Source organism: Eublepharis macularius, chromosome 4 (genome assembly GCF_028583425.1).
Source record: "Eublepharis macularius isolate TG4126 chromosome 4, MPM_Emac_v1.0, whole genome shotgun sequence".
NCBI classification, from domain to species: Eukaryota; Metazoa; Chordata; class Lepidosauria; order Squamata; family Eublepharidae; genus Eublepharis; species Eublepharis macularius.
This window is the reverse complement of record NC_072793.1, coordinates 62705776-62720944: the sequence shown is the minus strand read 5'-3', so window position 1 is coordinate 62720944 and position 15169 is coordinate 62705776.

The following is a 15169-nucleotide window of genomic DNA, read 5'->3' as shown; positions in this document are numbered from 1 at the left end:
AAACTACTTTTAAAAGATCAATACCCCATATCACTGGGAAGCATGAATATCAACCTCCCATAGGGCACTGGACAAAGCTGCCTTGTGTAATTTATCTTGTTCTTGATATAGCAGCTGGAACTAAAGGGAAGATGCAATCAGAAATGGATGACTTTTGGGGATCCAATATCTTGCCAGCTGCTACTGTGATAAGGCTTTTTGACTGCAATATATGTCAGGTAATTTAAAAAATTCATATCTACCTTTAAATATGCCCCAAAATCTTATTTTCCCCCTCATGCTTGAGGCTTCCATACCTCTCATACAAGTGCATACCCATTTGGCCTCCCATATAGAAAACTATAGACATTGGTGCTGTCATACATGTGAATAAGCACTCGACTAGAACTAGTGATTAATACTATATATTTGATTCTGAACCAGCTCCACAAGATGGAGCTAGGGAGGGACTTCTCTACAAATCTGCTGGTCCTCCACTCATAAAAATATATTCATTTTACTTTAGACTGTACAGTTATTTCATACTGCATATTAAGGTTTAGTTTGGAAAACAGAAATTAACCTGTTGTAAGATCAATACTTTTACAAAATTTATTACGATCCCTTACACTGCAATAAGCTCTGAGTGATTTAAGTATCAACATACATACACATATCTAGTGTTCATATTCACTCTGGTAGTGAACTAAAACATCATTTTGAAATAGGTTTAAAACAAATTGGAGTGTGTGTAGACCTTGATTCATCATGTGTCAGAGCTCTGTTATCATTCATAATTGTATTCCTGGTAGAATTTCAGTAGATGTAATTCCTTCTTCTAGTGCTACACTGAGAGGAGAAACTGTCAAAATTCTCTCTTTCACCATTAAAGTCACAAGATGGGCATGCGTTTGTGTGAATTTAGCAATTCTTGAGAAGAAACTTTTTATTTATTTATGTGGGATCACAGGACCTTGCTGAAACCTGTCAGTTTTTCCTAAGTTCTAGAACCTTTCTTTAAAAACGGAAAGCTGAGATTTCATAATGGCATCAATTTAGCGGACAAGCCTTGGTATTGCCCTCCTCAAATTATAAGATGCTGTTGTGTATTAAAGGAGCTGCTGTTTAATGCAGCTCAGAACAGTGGAACAACATGAGGAAAAGCCCCTACCCTCGCTCATTTAAAAATCATAATAAATTACTACATTCAGTTTGTTATCCATATCATTACGCACCACATCAGTAACCCAATGTAATATTGTATGCTCTGGTCATACCAATTGGTTTCCGACTGCCGTAGGACATAGAACTTAATGATTTTTTCTTGCTACTGCTGTCTTTCATTGAGGATAGCGACTCAGTCATCACCTTTCTGGCTTTAGGCCATTTCAGGGACTTGAACTCAGTGACCTCATTTCCTCTGCTTTGTGGTCCTTTAGCACCTGTGCTAAGAGGGGCTCCAGGCGTAAGGCATGGTCTCCTTTCTCTACTAAGGGAAGTATAAGCTGTACTTCCTGAGATTTTTCTGTCAGAAACACATACGTGGGCATCTGATACTGCCTTTTTCTTGTGGTGCCTGAGGTGGCCCCTGCCCCCATAATGAATCACAGTACCACAGCGGTGGCTCCCAAAACTGTTCACATAAACTGTCTGGAATTTATCTCGTCCAAAGCGAGAGCCAGAACCAAAACTGAACTTCATAATGGCAGCAGCCTACTTGGTCCTACAGAGGTGTGAATGAAAGACACTTTCCCCTCACAGACATGGGAGGAGTCTGGGATGGACCAAAGCACAAAACAGGGAGCTCTGGATGAGGCCAAAGTTGGAATATGGAGGGGGGAAGAATCAGGGAGCTTCTTGAAAACCACACAATACATTCCAACAATAGGTAGATGAAAAAAAATGCTATGTTTCTGCCTGAGTGAAGCCACATCATAATGCAGCAGCAGCAGCAGTGAGTAAGCAGTCTGTTCCCAGAGGGGGAGGCCTTAGTTAAAAATATTCCAGCTTCTTGCAGTGAAGAAAGGAGGAGTACATAGGTTCATCAACCTGACCATTCAGGGTTTCAGAAAGCAGCTCTCTTCACAACAGAGGCCCTACAGTAAGTCCACAGGAGCAGCCAACTTCTGAGGTAACCTTCTTTGCCAAACCGCCCCCCCCCCAAACCCTCAAATACTTCAGAATCTTGCTTTAATATTGGTTCAACCTCTCTGTCATTGCTCAGGAGACACATTCAGTTACAAAGAATGGGTAAATAAACGCACCACCACTTGCCACACCTCAGACAATAGTACATCTGCAGTGCTTCCAATATCTTTATCCAATCCATTAAAAAAAAACACCTTACTCACACCAGATCTTCCATCCTGTATTTGTCTTATTCTCACAATGCCTACCTTATAACCCAGCTAGGGCTGCCAAACTCCAAACTACAGAGATCTGTTCCCCTGGAGAAAATGGCTGCTTTGAGGGGGGTGCACAGTCAGCTGGTCCCTCCCCTTCCCAAAACCAACCCTCTCCAGGCTCCACCTCCCAAAATCTCCAGGAATTTCCAAACCCAGAGTTGGCAACTCTACACATATACCAGATTAGTTTTCTTTTTCATGGATGTGTGGAATTCATAATAAAACATTTCATTAAAAAAAACTTGGCATTGAGAGAAAGATATAAAAAAAAATCATTAATAGTGCAAACCTAAACCAATTTACACGAGTCTAATACCATTGATTTTCATGGACTGAGGCCCGTTTCACACAGCCTTTGTAAACCATTTTGGCTGCTGGTTGCTAGTGGATTTTTAAAAAAATCTTTTCAATCAAAGCCTCTTGTATACCTTTTGCAATACAGAGTTGAGCCGGTTCTTTTTAAACACTCTTCTTCCATTCTCAAGTGTTCTGTGAGCTTCTGATTCACTGCAGTGCACTGTCTGAAATGTCAACGGTACTTTCAGCAGTGCCACCTTTTTTATTTTCCCAGCACATTCTATTTTTTTTAACAGAAGAGTTTAGTTCAATAGCATTGTAATGATAGGTGTAACAGTTTCTCTGAATTCCCATTTTTTGAAAAAAGTAACTCTAGCCTCTTTCTTTGTAGAAATATGCTTTTTTTCTTTTATCGCCACAAGGGAAGAAGCCAGTTACTGACTTACAAAAATGTGAAAGGGGCCTTAGAAGGGTATAACTCTGCTTAGGATTGCATTATAAAAAAAATTAAGTGCCCCTGAGTTCCTGAGGGCTTCAGGCATTTCTCCATAACATAAATGTTTGGTTTGCTGTTCATGTGTGCATTGGTTGAGAATTCTTGGGCACTAGCAGTCGTTGCAGTGAACTATCACAATATGGCTGCTATAAATACTAAAGACTGGAGAAAGAGAGGCAGTGAATCTCATGAAATAATTCTTGGAGCATATTGGAGTTTTACTGCTTTCCACAAACTACATCTATAAAGCCCAAATCAGACATCTCCTTAACAATTACTGTCTGATGTTTCTATCATATCTAAGTGTTCATGTATTATACTCTCCTCTGCACTGCCCATACCCAGGGCTCCTAAAGCCAATTTTGTGATGGAGAAAAATGCCAGAGAGAGGGAAGACAAATGTGATTATCAGATAAATATTCACTATTGCTAAATTCAAAGCAGTCCTCCTGACTACTTGCTGAGCAGCACTCAAATCATCAGTTTAATCCATTTTTTTTAATTTTTACATTTAGGGAATTAACCTCTGCAGTCCCATGCACATTGAGCATTTCATGACAAGAGAATGGGATCTGTCATTCACAACATTATTTGGTGATATAATTTAACAAAATCAAAATATATACATGTATTTGATTTAAAGTACTCCTTTATATGTAAATAGTTTTTCATTGTCACAAAACAGCTACATAAAAGCATTCAAAATGTTTTTCAGATACAAACCATAAGATGGCAGTCTTAGCTGTCAAAAAACCTCTCACATTACTCTTGCTGTTTAAACAAAGCTTCAGAGTAAGAATGAGAAAGAAGCCATTATAACAAGCCAACCCCTAAGGTGTATATATTTTTATGTTGCAGGTAATGTGTTTTGTTTGCATAAGCACAAGTTGCAGAACAAAGCATGATGGTTTACTATGAGGGATAATAATTTGTTTCCCACCAACTAAAATGAATTTATTGTAATCTCAAGATGCTCATTCAAATAAAAACGAGATTACATACACGTAGCATTACTGCCAATGAAATGAAAATAAAATTACTTTCCAGCATTTTCAAACAGGCTCAGAACAACCCTTTCCCTGTGGGAAAGGTTGGGAAGAAATAAGAAACACCCAAACAGGTAGAGCTTGTTCGCTACCCTGGAAGTTAACAAACCAGTAATTCAGCCAACTGAGAAAAGAAGTCATTCTCTCATCTGCAGCACAAACATATCACCCTAGTGGGAAGAAGCCTGCAAATATCTGATTATATTACATTCTTCCATTACACTGAGTAAATGGGGAAGGTGCTTTGAAATGACAGCCCTTTGACAGTACAGTCCTAAACAGAGTTACACCTTGTTCATTTGACTGGGCTTAGAAGGGTCTAACTCTGCTCAAGATTGCATTGTGAAAACTCTCTTACAACTTTAATAAAGTACAGTCAAGCTCTGCTATACATTAAAAAAAACATCATTATCATCATTGGAAACTCCATTCCAAGGTTTGTAGTCTCCACTCCTCTCCCCAATATTGTTTTAGTACAAATGCCCAATGAAATGTAACATCTGCCTGGGAAGTTGTGCAGACCTTAGAGACAGCTCCACAAACTGGGGAGGATTGCTTCTGCCTCTCGGAGAGGCACTACATATGTACAGCTAGCAACATCCTGCACCCACCTCACAGTCTGAGCACACTAAAGCAACACTACTACACATGTGTGCAGTATACAAGCAACTGTAGGGGTAGTGCTGCCAACTCTTGCTGAGGGCCTGGCCAGAAGGAACTCCATTTGATGACATCACCACTTCATGTTCAAAAACACTCTGGAACTATGTTGCAGCCCATCATATCTTAACTCCACCCCTGTTTTGGGGGTGGAGCAAGGAAGGTGCTGTAGCAAGCAAATGTTCTGGCACACTGCCATTTGGCATATATGCTGGGGATTGCCTATCCCTGTTTTAGTACCTTCCCTAAACTATGGGAAGCTCAATATTACAGAACTAGTTTCCGGTGAAGAAGAAAGCATAGAAAAATGGCAACATCTAGGTAACTCCCCCCAAAACTTTTTGTACAGATTGAGAAGACATGACAGAGGTGTAATATTTAGTCTAAACAGTGATAATCTCAAAGCAGAATTAGTTCACACGCTACTAGCATTGCCAATATCCAGGTGGTGCCTAAAGATCTCCTGTAATTGTCCAGACTACAGAGTTCAGTTTCTCTGGAGAAAATGGATGGTGGAAGGTGGACTCAGTGGTCCCTCTCCTTGCTCAACCCTGCTCTCCACAGATTCCAGCTCTAAATCTCCAGGAAATTCCCAAGCCAGAGTAGGCAATCCAATCTTCAAATGCAGCAAACTTCAAACAAATAGTATATGCTGTTTTTTCAAGGGTTCCCCTCTAGGAACTAATATAAAAAGTATAAATGGGAAAGCTTATGAAAAAGCATAACCTTCAAGCAGTATTCAGACCCACCCGAAAAATACAACAGATGCTACGATCAGCAAAAGACAGCAGAGACCCCCTCACCTCTGCAGGAGTATACCGTATACCCTGCAGCTGTGGACAAGTTTACATCGGGACCACAAAGCGTAGCATCCAGACAAGAATAAAAGAACATGAAAGACACTGCAGACTTGGACAGCCTGAAAAATCAGCAGTGGCTGAACATAGCCTAACTCAAACAGGGCACAGTATCTTATTCCAGGACACCAAAATACTGGACAACACTTCCAACTACTTTGTCAGACTGCACAGGGAAGCCATTGAAATTCACAAGCATAAGCAAAACTTCAACAGGAAAGAAGAAACCTTAAGAATGAACAGAGCATGGGCTCCAGTTCTGAAAAACACCAGGCCAACAAAACACTCCACACCCAACAATAGCCCTGCAGAGAAGATTAGCACATCAAGCACCAATCCATATGCAAAAGAACCTCCTCAGGATACAGTGAAGCCTCCCGCCATTAGCATTCCACACCCTGGGAAACTCTTACAGAATGACTCAGCTCAACCCCACCCCTCCTGAGTAGATACAAATGACCTACATCTTTTCCACACTGTGACACTGAGAGATCTCTGTCTTTTGGTGCTATACCTCTGAAGATGCCAGCCACAGCTGCTGGCGAAACGTCAGGAACTACAATGCCAAGACCACGGCAATACAGCCCGGAAAACCCTCAACAACCAAAGTATAAATATCTTGCTTATTACCACATCACTAGTCCTCATGACTTCTACCACATTCCAAGGTGAACAGGCATAAAAAAAGACCACAGGGCTTCTTGCCTCTGATCGCTGAATCAGTTGATATTCAGACCTGCTTACCGTCTTAGGTCCACACAACACATTCTTTGAAAGATCCCCCTATCTTCTGTTCAGCCTCTATAAGAATTATTCTCAGCGGCAGCAACTCCCCCTTTCAGACTTTCAGAAGAGGAGCAAAGAGCACTTCCTGCAACTAAATTTCACAGATTGTGCAAAGCCACACTATTTTAGTGAGCCTCCTGTTGATCTTCTGAGTCACTGCCCTGTTTTTGATTTGCGGGAAGTGATTGCTGTTTTAATTTTGGCTAAATTTGAACAGGATCTATTTCTGAGCATTGTATCTTGTACTTTATTTAAATGCTAACTTTTGTTTTATTTATATTCTTTGGGGTTTTTTTCATTGTTGTAAGCAGCCTTTATCTAAGATAGAGGTAGGACACACATTTTTAAAATAAACAGATTATTCACATTCTCATTCACCTTCCTCAATGGTGAATGTAGTTCCTTTTTCATTTTGCATGACAGATATAGCTTGACAATTATAATATTTTTAACTAACAGCAATTACATATCACGGACAGAATTGACAGTGCCTTCCTGGATGACTCCGAGTGTGCAATAGATAGGCAAGGTAGGAGGAACATGCAGTAAAATTACCTGTAAATGAGTACCAGAATAGGAGAGAGACCAATACACATACAAGAAAGGGGAGGCTAGAGTGGCTCAAGGACTTCTTTGTCGGAGAACTTACAGAAAGAGAAAGGACTTTAAAGGCCAAATTGAGAGTATTCAGGTGGGCAGGGAGCAGTTTGGCCTGAAGCGAAGAAGATATAATTGAAGATGATAACAAAACAAGGCAAATAGCCAACAACTTTGTGCAAAATTGAGAGAATCACAAAAGGTACAAAGGGAGACACAAAAAGTGATCCAGTTGGAGAGGTGCTTTACACTAAGAACTAGAAGCTGAAGAGACTAATCTGGATTGTGACAGCAGGACTCTGCAGAATCTCAAGGAATAAAGTGATGTGATCACAGCGGGGGGTGGGGGTTGATTAAACTACAGTGAAGGAATCAGCTAGTACAGAATTGACGTTGCTTGCAAATTTAGTGATTAACTTGCAGCTCCTCTCATCCTATGATATTTCCTTACAAATCCAGTGAAGTGCTCATGCCATCTCTGATGTGGTAGAAGTCTGACAACACATAGTAGTTAATAAGCATGCAGATGCCAAGTTGTGATTTCAGACTACAAAACCACCAAAGTACTTTTATATCTCCCTTAATAGATATTTTGGAGCTTGGTTCTAAGCTAGTTAACAAATGAGCCTCTCTGGTTACAGTATCACAGATGTAGGAATTAAAATCTTTTCTTGAGTCATTGCAGAGATGCTTTACTGAGATAGCATAGCAAGCTAGAACAGATGATTCACCTTCACAGCCAGCATGCTGAGAGACGTGATGACAGTCTCGAGTACCCTCCACTGTAACCAAATTCTGTAGACACCTTTGATCAATGCTTATCCAGAATACCAAACAGGAATCCTCCACTTGCTCAAGAAGATTCAGAACCCCCCATCTATCTAGGTCCCCCCACATTCTTTAACAAGCAACTCCTGAAATAGATGGAATCTGGCCTCCAAAATGGCATCTGATAAGAGATCCTGTGATCAGAACAGGAAATCATTAGTGCCCCAGATCCTACTCCTTGACTCGTGAGAAACTTTGTGAAAGGGGATTCCACAGCTTCTGAAACAGTACTGCTTCCCCAAATTAAGGTCTAGAACAAGGCAGAACTTTAGCAAGAGTCAGAGTCTCTCTCCCACCTTGATAGAAAAGTATTTCCTACAAGCTAGGGGGTCTCAAAAGACATACCTATGCTCAAATCCTAAATTAGAATTTATCTGGTACTGTTCAAATGGCTGTATGTTTTGGAAGCAGTTGCATTCTACCAGCCAGGGAATGGAATGAAGAACCAGTTCATCTTATTGAATATGTTCACATTTTTGTGCATGTGGAGTACACAGTTGACTGAAAAAGGATCAGTATAAATCAGGAAGGGCGAGCAACCATTTCTGCAGTCCTAAGATGCTGGGTATAAACTACAGCTGCTAGGGTCGCAGAAAAGCCTGCCAGTTCCCCACACATACAGCCAAGTTCACGTGAGCTTTTTGCTTATGGTCCTATATGTGAGCATGTGGAAGAAAGACAGTTTGAGCTGACTTTCAGAAGAACTGTTTCCTTGCTGGCTATGTCTCCATGAGTATTGTTGGTTTGATAAAACTCTTGAACAAACATATCATCAAGACACACAAACCACAGGGTTATGTTTTTAAGCAGCATTGTCAAATAAATGGCCACTAGTTATGCCATATGTGCTACAGAAAAACTGCAAGCCAAAAGTGCTATTACTTAGTAGAATTAGTGGTCACATATAGGAGGCAATCCTAAGTAGGTCTACTCAGAAGTAAATCCCATGTTATTCAGTCGGGTTTAATTCCAGGAAAGTGACCTTCGAGATTGCAGACTTAGTTCTGTAAATTATATAGATCAACGAATATATAGACAGCAGTGTTCTAATTTAACCATCCTCAAAAGCAGCGATTTCAAACTTCATACTTACTTTTAAGATTTAAAGTTGGGTCATTTTTTTAAAGGGAACTCCTACAATTTTATTTTTGCTCTTGGAAACTACCGATCTCCATAAGTAGATCTGTGGAGTTTAAGAATACAAAGTTGTCCAGAGCTACTACTTTCAATGTATTGTCGAAGGCTTTCACGGCCGGAGAACGATGGTTGTTGTGGGTTTTCCGGGCTGTATTGCCGTGGTCTTGGCATTGTAGTTCCTGACGTTTCGCCAGCAGCTGTGGCTGGCATCTTCAGAGGTGTAGCACCAAAAGACAGAGATCTCTCAGTGTCACAGTGTGGAAAAGATGTAGGTCATTTGTATCTACTCAGGAGGGGTGGGGTTGAGCTGAGTCATCCTGTAAGAGTTTCCCAGGGTGTGGAATGCTAATGGCGGGAGGCTTCACTGTATCCTGAGGAGGTTCTTTTGCATATGGATTGGTACTTGATGTGCTAATCTTCTCTGCAGGGCTATTGTCGGGGATAGAAAGTTTTGTTAGCCTGGTGTTTTTCAGAACTAGTAACCATGCTCTGTTCATTCTTAAGGTTTCTTCTTTCCTGTTGAAGTTTTGCTTGTGCTTGTGAATTTCAATGGCTTCCCTGTGCAGTCTGACAAAGTAGTTGGAAGTGTTGTCCAGTATTTTGGTGTCCTGGAATAAGATACTGTGCCCTGTTTGCGTTAGGCTATGTTCAGCCACTGCTGATTTTTCAGGTTGTCCAAGTCTGCAGTGTCTTTCATGTTCTTTTATTCTTGTCTGGATGCTACGCTTTGTGGTCCCGATGTAAACTTGTCCACAGCTGCAGGGTATGCGGTATACTCCTGCAGAGGTGAGGGGGTCTCTACTGTCTTTTGCTGATCGTAGCATCTGTTGTATTTTTCGGGTGGGTCTGAACACTGCTTGAAGGTTATGCTTTTTCATAAGCTTTCCCATCTGATCCGTAATTCCTTTGATATATGGCAAAAACACTTTTCCTGTAGGAGACTGTTTTTCCTTGGTTGTTTGATTCATCCTGGGTTTGATTGCTCTTCGGATTTCATTTCTGGAGTAGCCATTGGCCTGAAGTGCGTGGTTTAGATGATTAATTTCCTCAGTGAGAAAGTGCGGCTCACATATCCGTCTTGCACGATCCACTAATGTTTTCATTATGCCTCTTTTCTGTTGGGGGTGGTGATTGGAGTTTTTGTGTAAGTACCGATCAGTGTGAGTTGGTTTCCTGTAGACCTTGTGACCTAACTGAAAGTTTGCTTTGCGGATGACCAAGGTATGCAAGGTATCAGGTACAGGAAACCAACTCACACTGATCGGTACTTACACAAAAACTCCAATCACCACCCCCGACAGAAAAGAGGCATAATGAAAACATTAGTGGATCGTGCAAGACGGATATGTGAGCTGCACTTTCTCACTGAGGAAATTAATCATCTAAACCACGCACTTCAGGCCAATGGCTACTCCAGAAATGAAATCCGAAGAGCAATCAAACCCAGGATGAATCAAACAACCAAGGAAAAACAGTCTCCTACAGGAAAAGTGTTTTTGCCATATATCAAAGGAATTACAGATCAGATGGGAAAGCTTATGAAAAAGCATAACCTTCAAGCAGTGTTCAGACCCACCCGAAAAATACAACAGATGCTACGATCAGCAAAAGACAGTAGAGACCCCCTCACCTCTGCAGGAGTATACCGCATACCCTGCAGCTGTGGACAAGTTTACATCGGGACCACAAAGCGTAGCATCCAGACAAGAATAAAAGAACATGAAAGACACTGCAGACTTGGACAACCTGAAAAATCAGCAGTGGCTGAACATAGCCTAACGCAAACAGGGCACAGTATCTTATTCCAGGACACCAAAATACTGGACAACACTTCCAACTACTTTGTCAGACTGCACAGGGAAGCCATTGAAATTCACAAGCACAAGCAAAACTTCAACAGGAAAGAAGAAACCTTAAGAATGAACAGAGCATGGTTACCAGTTCTGAAAAACACCAGGCTAACAAAACTTTCTATCCCCGACAATAGCCCTGCAGAGAAGATTAGCACATCAAGTACCAATCCATATGCAAAAGAACCTCCTCAGGATACAGTGAAGCCTCCCGCCATTAGCATTCCACACCCTGGGAAACTCTTACAGGATGACTCAGCTCAACCCCACCCCTCCTGAGTAGATACAAATGACCTACATCTTTTCCACACTGTGACACTGAGAGATCTCTGTCTTTTGGTGCTACACCTCTGAAGATGCCAGCCACAGCTGCTGGCGAAACGTCAGGAACTACAATGCCAAGACCACGGCAATACAGCCCGGAAAACCCACAACAACCAACTACTACTTTCAGGTAATTTAGGAGCTCATCAGTCTAATATCACCACTAAATCTTTATGAATGATTATTTTTCAGCTATCACATGCAACATTACACAACACAAAGCCCTGCAGTAAACAGTAAATTCATCATTCTATTCTGTCATTATCTTTCAATCCAAAACTATTCATTACTTATTTATTATAGTCCAGTTTTCTCACTGGGACTCAAAGGGGATTACACAGAGAGAGTCACTACAATCAACAGGATGGGATATCCAATAAACAATGCAATAGGATGTGTATTGTAGAAATCTGGAATCAACCAGAGTTGAGAACAGAAGAGTTGTCTTGTTACCCAAACAGAAAATTCTTTACGCAAAATTGTGGGCCCTGCTACACTCCCTTGGAATTAGTTTCAGGTGGGTAGCCCTGTTGGTCTGTAGTTGAAGAGCAAGATTTGGGTCCAGTAGCACCTTAAAGACCAACTAGATTTCCAGGGTGTGAGCTTTCAAGAGTCAAAGCTCCCTTTGTCAGACACGTGGAGAGAGCCTCCACATGGATTTTAAAGACTCCTACCCTTTTCCACTCCATGTGTCTGACGAGGGGAGCTTTGACTCTCAAAAGCTCATACCCTGGAAATCTAGTCCATATCTTAAGGTGCTACTGGACCCGAATCTTACTCCCTCGGAATTGTGTGTTGTTTGGGTAGAGCACAAGCTTTAGTTTTTCAGGCTGAGTTCAAACTTTTTAAACGCCACCCTGCCACACATACACACCACCACAATCCCTCATCCCATACATACAATCTAATGAAGCATAAAAAAGGGGGGGGAGGTTAGTTATGAAATTACTGTTATATATTCTATACTTTTGAAAAATGCCACATTTTAGCCTGCAGTTTTTGATTAATGTTTGGTTGCTGAAACTTCTTTCAGCTTCTTCCACAATCACAGGCAATGTGCAAAGAATCCATAGGGCTTTGCTCATTTCACTGAACATTTGTTCATCTGCTTCCTTAGTTACTGTATTGTTGCCTGACTATAGAAAGGCCTCAACTGACTTAAAAAATTGGAGTGTAAACTAATTTTCTTTAGTTTCTTTTTGTTCCATTTTTTTACTTCCTTACATTTCTGGCTGCCTGATTTGTATGTATAGCCACCACCAGATATGGCAGCAGGGAACATAAGTGTTTTAACTGTGAGTGAATTAGGCGCTTACATATATTTCGGGCCTGCAATGCCTGCTAGAAGATGCAGCAGCACTTGCTCCCACTGTCTTATGGTGCTCTGCTTTTCCCTTCCCACCAGATGTTAATCCCTCCTGTCTGGGCACAAGGAACTCTGGTACTGATAATTCTTGATACGATAGACTCAGGAGATCCAGCATTTCACTTTGTTGCTTGGGTTTTCTGCTTGAACACAGCTTGATTGGCTTCAACAAATCTCACAATATTTGGACGATAGATAGAAAGATACAAGGAAATCAGTTTCTATAAATATACTCATGCATAAGCCACAGTTTATCCTGCATTTTTTCTTCATAGTAATAGGGGTCGCAGCCTGGCTGGGTCCCTCTGGACCTGCAGGCCCCAGTAAAGTGTACTCCCCCCCTCCCCAAATCTGGTGGCCCTGCTTCTACAGCTCCACTGGCCTTTTGTTGTTGTTGTTGTTGTTGTTGTTGTTGTTGTTGTTGTTGTTGTTGTTGTTGTTGTTGTTGTTGCTGTTGTTATTTTAAGGAGCCTCTTGCCTTTAAAATGCCTGGCTGCATGACTAAGTACCAATGGAACTCTACAATACGTCCAGCAGAGGGAGCACAGTGTTAATTTCATATACAGAGGAAGAGGCTGGTTCTCTTGAGTACTAGAAACAGAGAAAAACACCTCTCTCACTCACTAGTAAAAACAGTCACTCAGCAGCTTACCTTTAAAAACAGGTAATACTTCCTTGACTACACAAAAGTGATCATTATAACACACTGTAGTATTATAAATGAAAGGTGTTTTCACCTAAGCCACTTGAATGTTTAATTAAATTTTATTCCTTAAAAGGCAGCTGCCTCATCCCAGAGGCTGTTTTTCATACTGATGGACTGAATTGGCTTATTTTACTGAGAAGAAGAGATGTCAATGTTTTCTCCTCAGCTACCCTTTCCAAGGCCATTATTTGTCTCCAATTTCCTGTAGGCAGGCAATGGGCCTTTTGGAACTGTTGTCTGAGCAGGCTTTCATAATAATGAATAAAGAGCAGCTGAGGAATCGCCTCATAGGCATTTGCTGGGCAATTGCTATTGAGCAATCCATTTGAAGCCATGAGAAAAGACACCCCTTCATTTAGATCTGCTTGGCTTCCACTCCCAAAATGAAAGGGCATGCATATGCAGGCCTGAAATGGAAGATCAGTCACCTGAAAATCACAACAACCCCCAAAAATGATGTTTTTCATACATTCTGATAATTAGAACAAAATCAAAATATTCAAAGATGGAGGTGCAGTAAATAGAATGATGCATGTCTTCACTATGTAAACTGCCCTTAGATAAGTTATTTGAACAGAATTTGTTCAGTATCCATTCCAAATCAATTCCTTGTGACAATGTATGATCTTTCAGAGGATCACCACCAGCACTACATGCCATTCTTTTGACACACTTACCTGACTTCCCACAATGAATCCCTGGGGACACAAAGTGGAAGTGCATTCTGAATTAGTCAGAAAAAAATCACCAACCATGCTTCATTACCCATAGGTAGCTGCCATATACTGACTGAGGCCCTTGGACGATTTAGTTCAACTGTTTCAGGGAGCAACTTTCCAGGATTTTCTTCTTAAGGCATGTCACCTACAGATACCAGGATCTGAACCTGAAATCTTCCACATGCAAAGGACATGTTCTGCCACCAAATCACAGACCCTGCTGGCAGCCAAATACCTTTAATCACTGATGTTCAAAATGTAAGATCAAGAACAAGTGGGTCACTTTAGCAGAGACAGAGCTAGAAAATAGGGTTGCCACATGCAGCCTATACATCCTATCCCTTTGAAAACTCCAAAGATAGAAGTTGTACTTCCTGCCCAGCTCTCCCACCCATTCCTTTATCTTTCCTCTCCTTTGTCTGAAGGGGGGGCTGCCTTCAGGAGCCCAGGAAAAGCAAGCTGAGAGGCATGTGTCTCTTTTTCATACATGTACAAAAGGAAAAACATTATGGGCTTTACTCTGGTGGGGAGGCAAAGGGCGAAGATTTGAGATATACTACCGAGGTGTCATTTTAATTAAATTGAAGATCTGGCTGAATGGCAAGTCATTTTTGTAAGGCTACCTATTTTGATGGTGTTAGAAACAAAGTGATTTGTTTACAGGACAGCACATTTTGAATTAGTAGAAGAAACACAATTGAGCTTTCATATGCCATTATTAGTTCAGAGTCAGATGTGTTTCAAACCAAGCCAGGAAACGAGTAAGATAGAGGTATTTATGTTGTCACCATATTGATTTCTAGACACCTACATTGCAAGAAACTAACCCACGGATTTGGGATCCCCACAGTGGTTACATGCTGAAGTATCAAAGAAAACCCAGCAGCCCCCCAGAGCCACCAGGACAACAGCCAAATCCATGAGATCTCTAAGATGAAAGCAAACAAGAACATAAGAGAAGCCATGTTGGATCAGGCCAATGGCCCATCCAGTCCAACACTGTGTCACACAGTGGCCAAAAACCAGGTGTCCTCAGGAGGTCTGCCAGTGGGGAAGGGACACTAGAATCCCTCCCACTGATTGCCTCTCCCCCTCAAACACCAAGAATACAGAGCG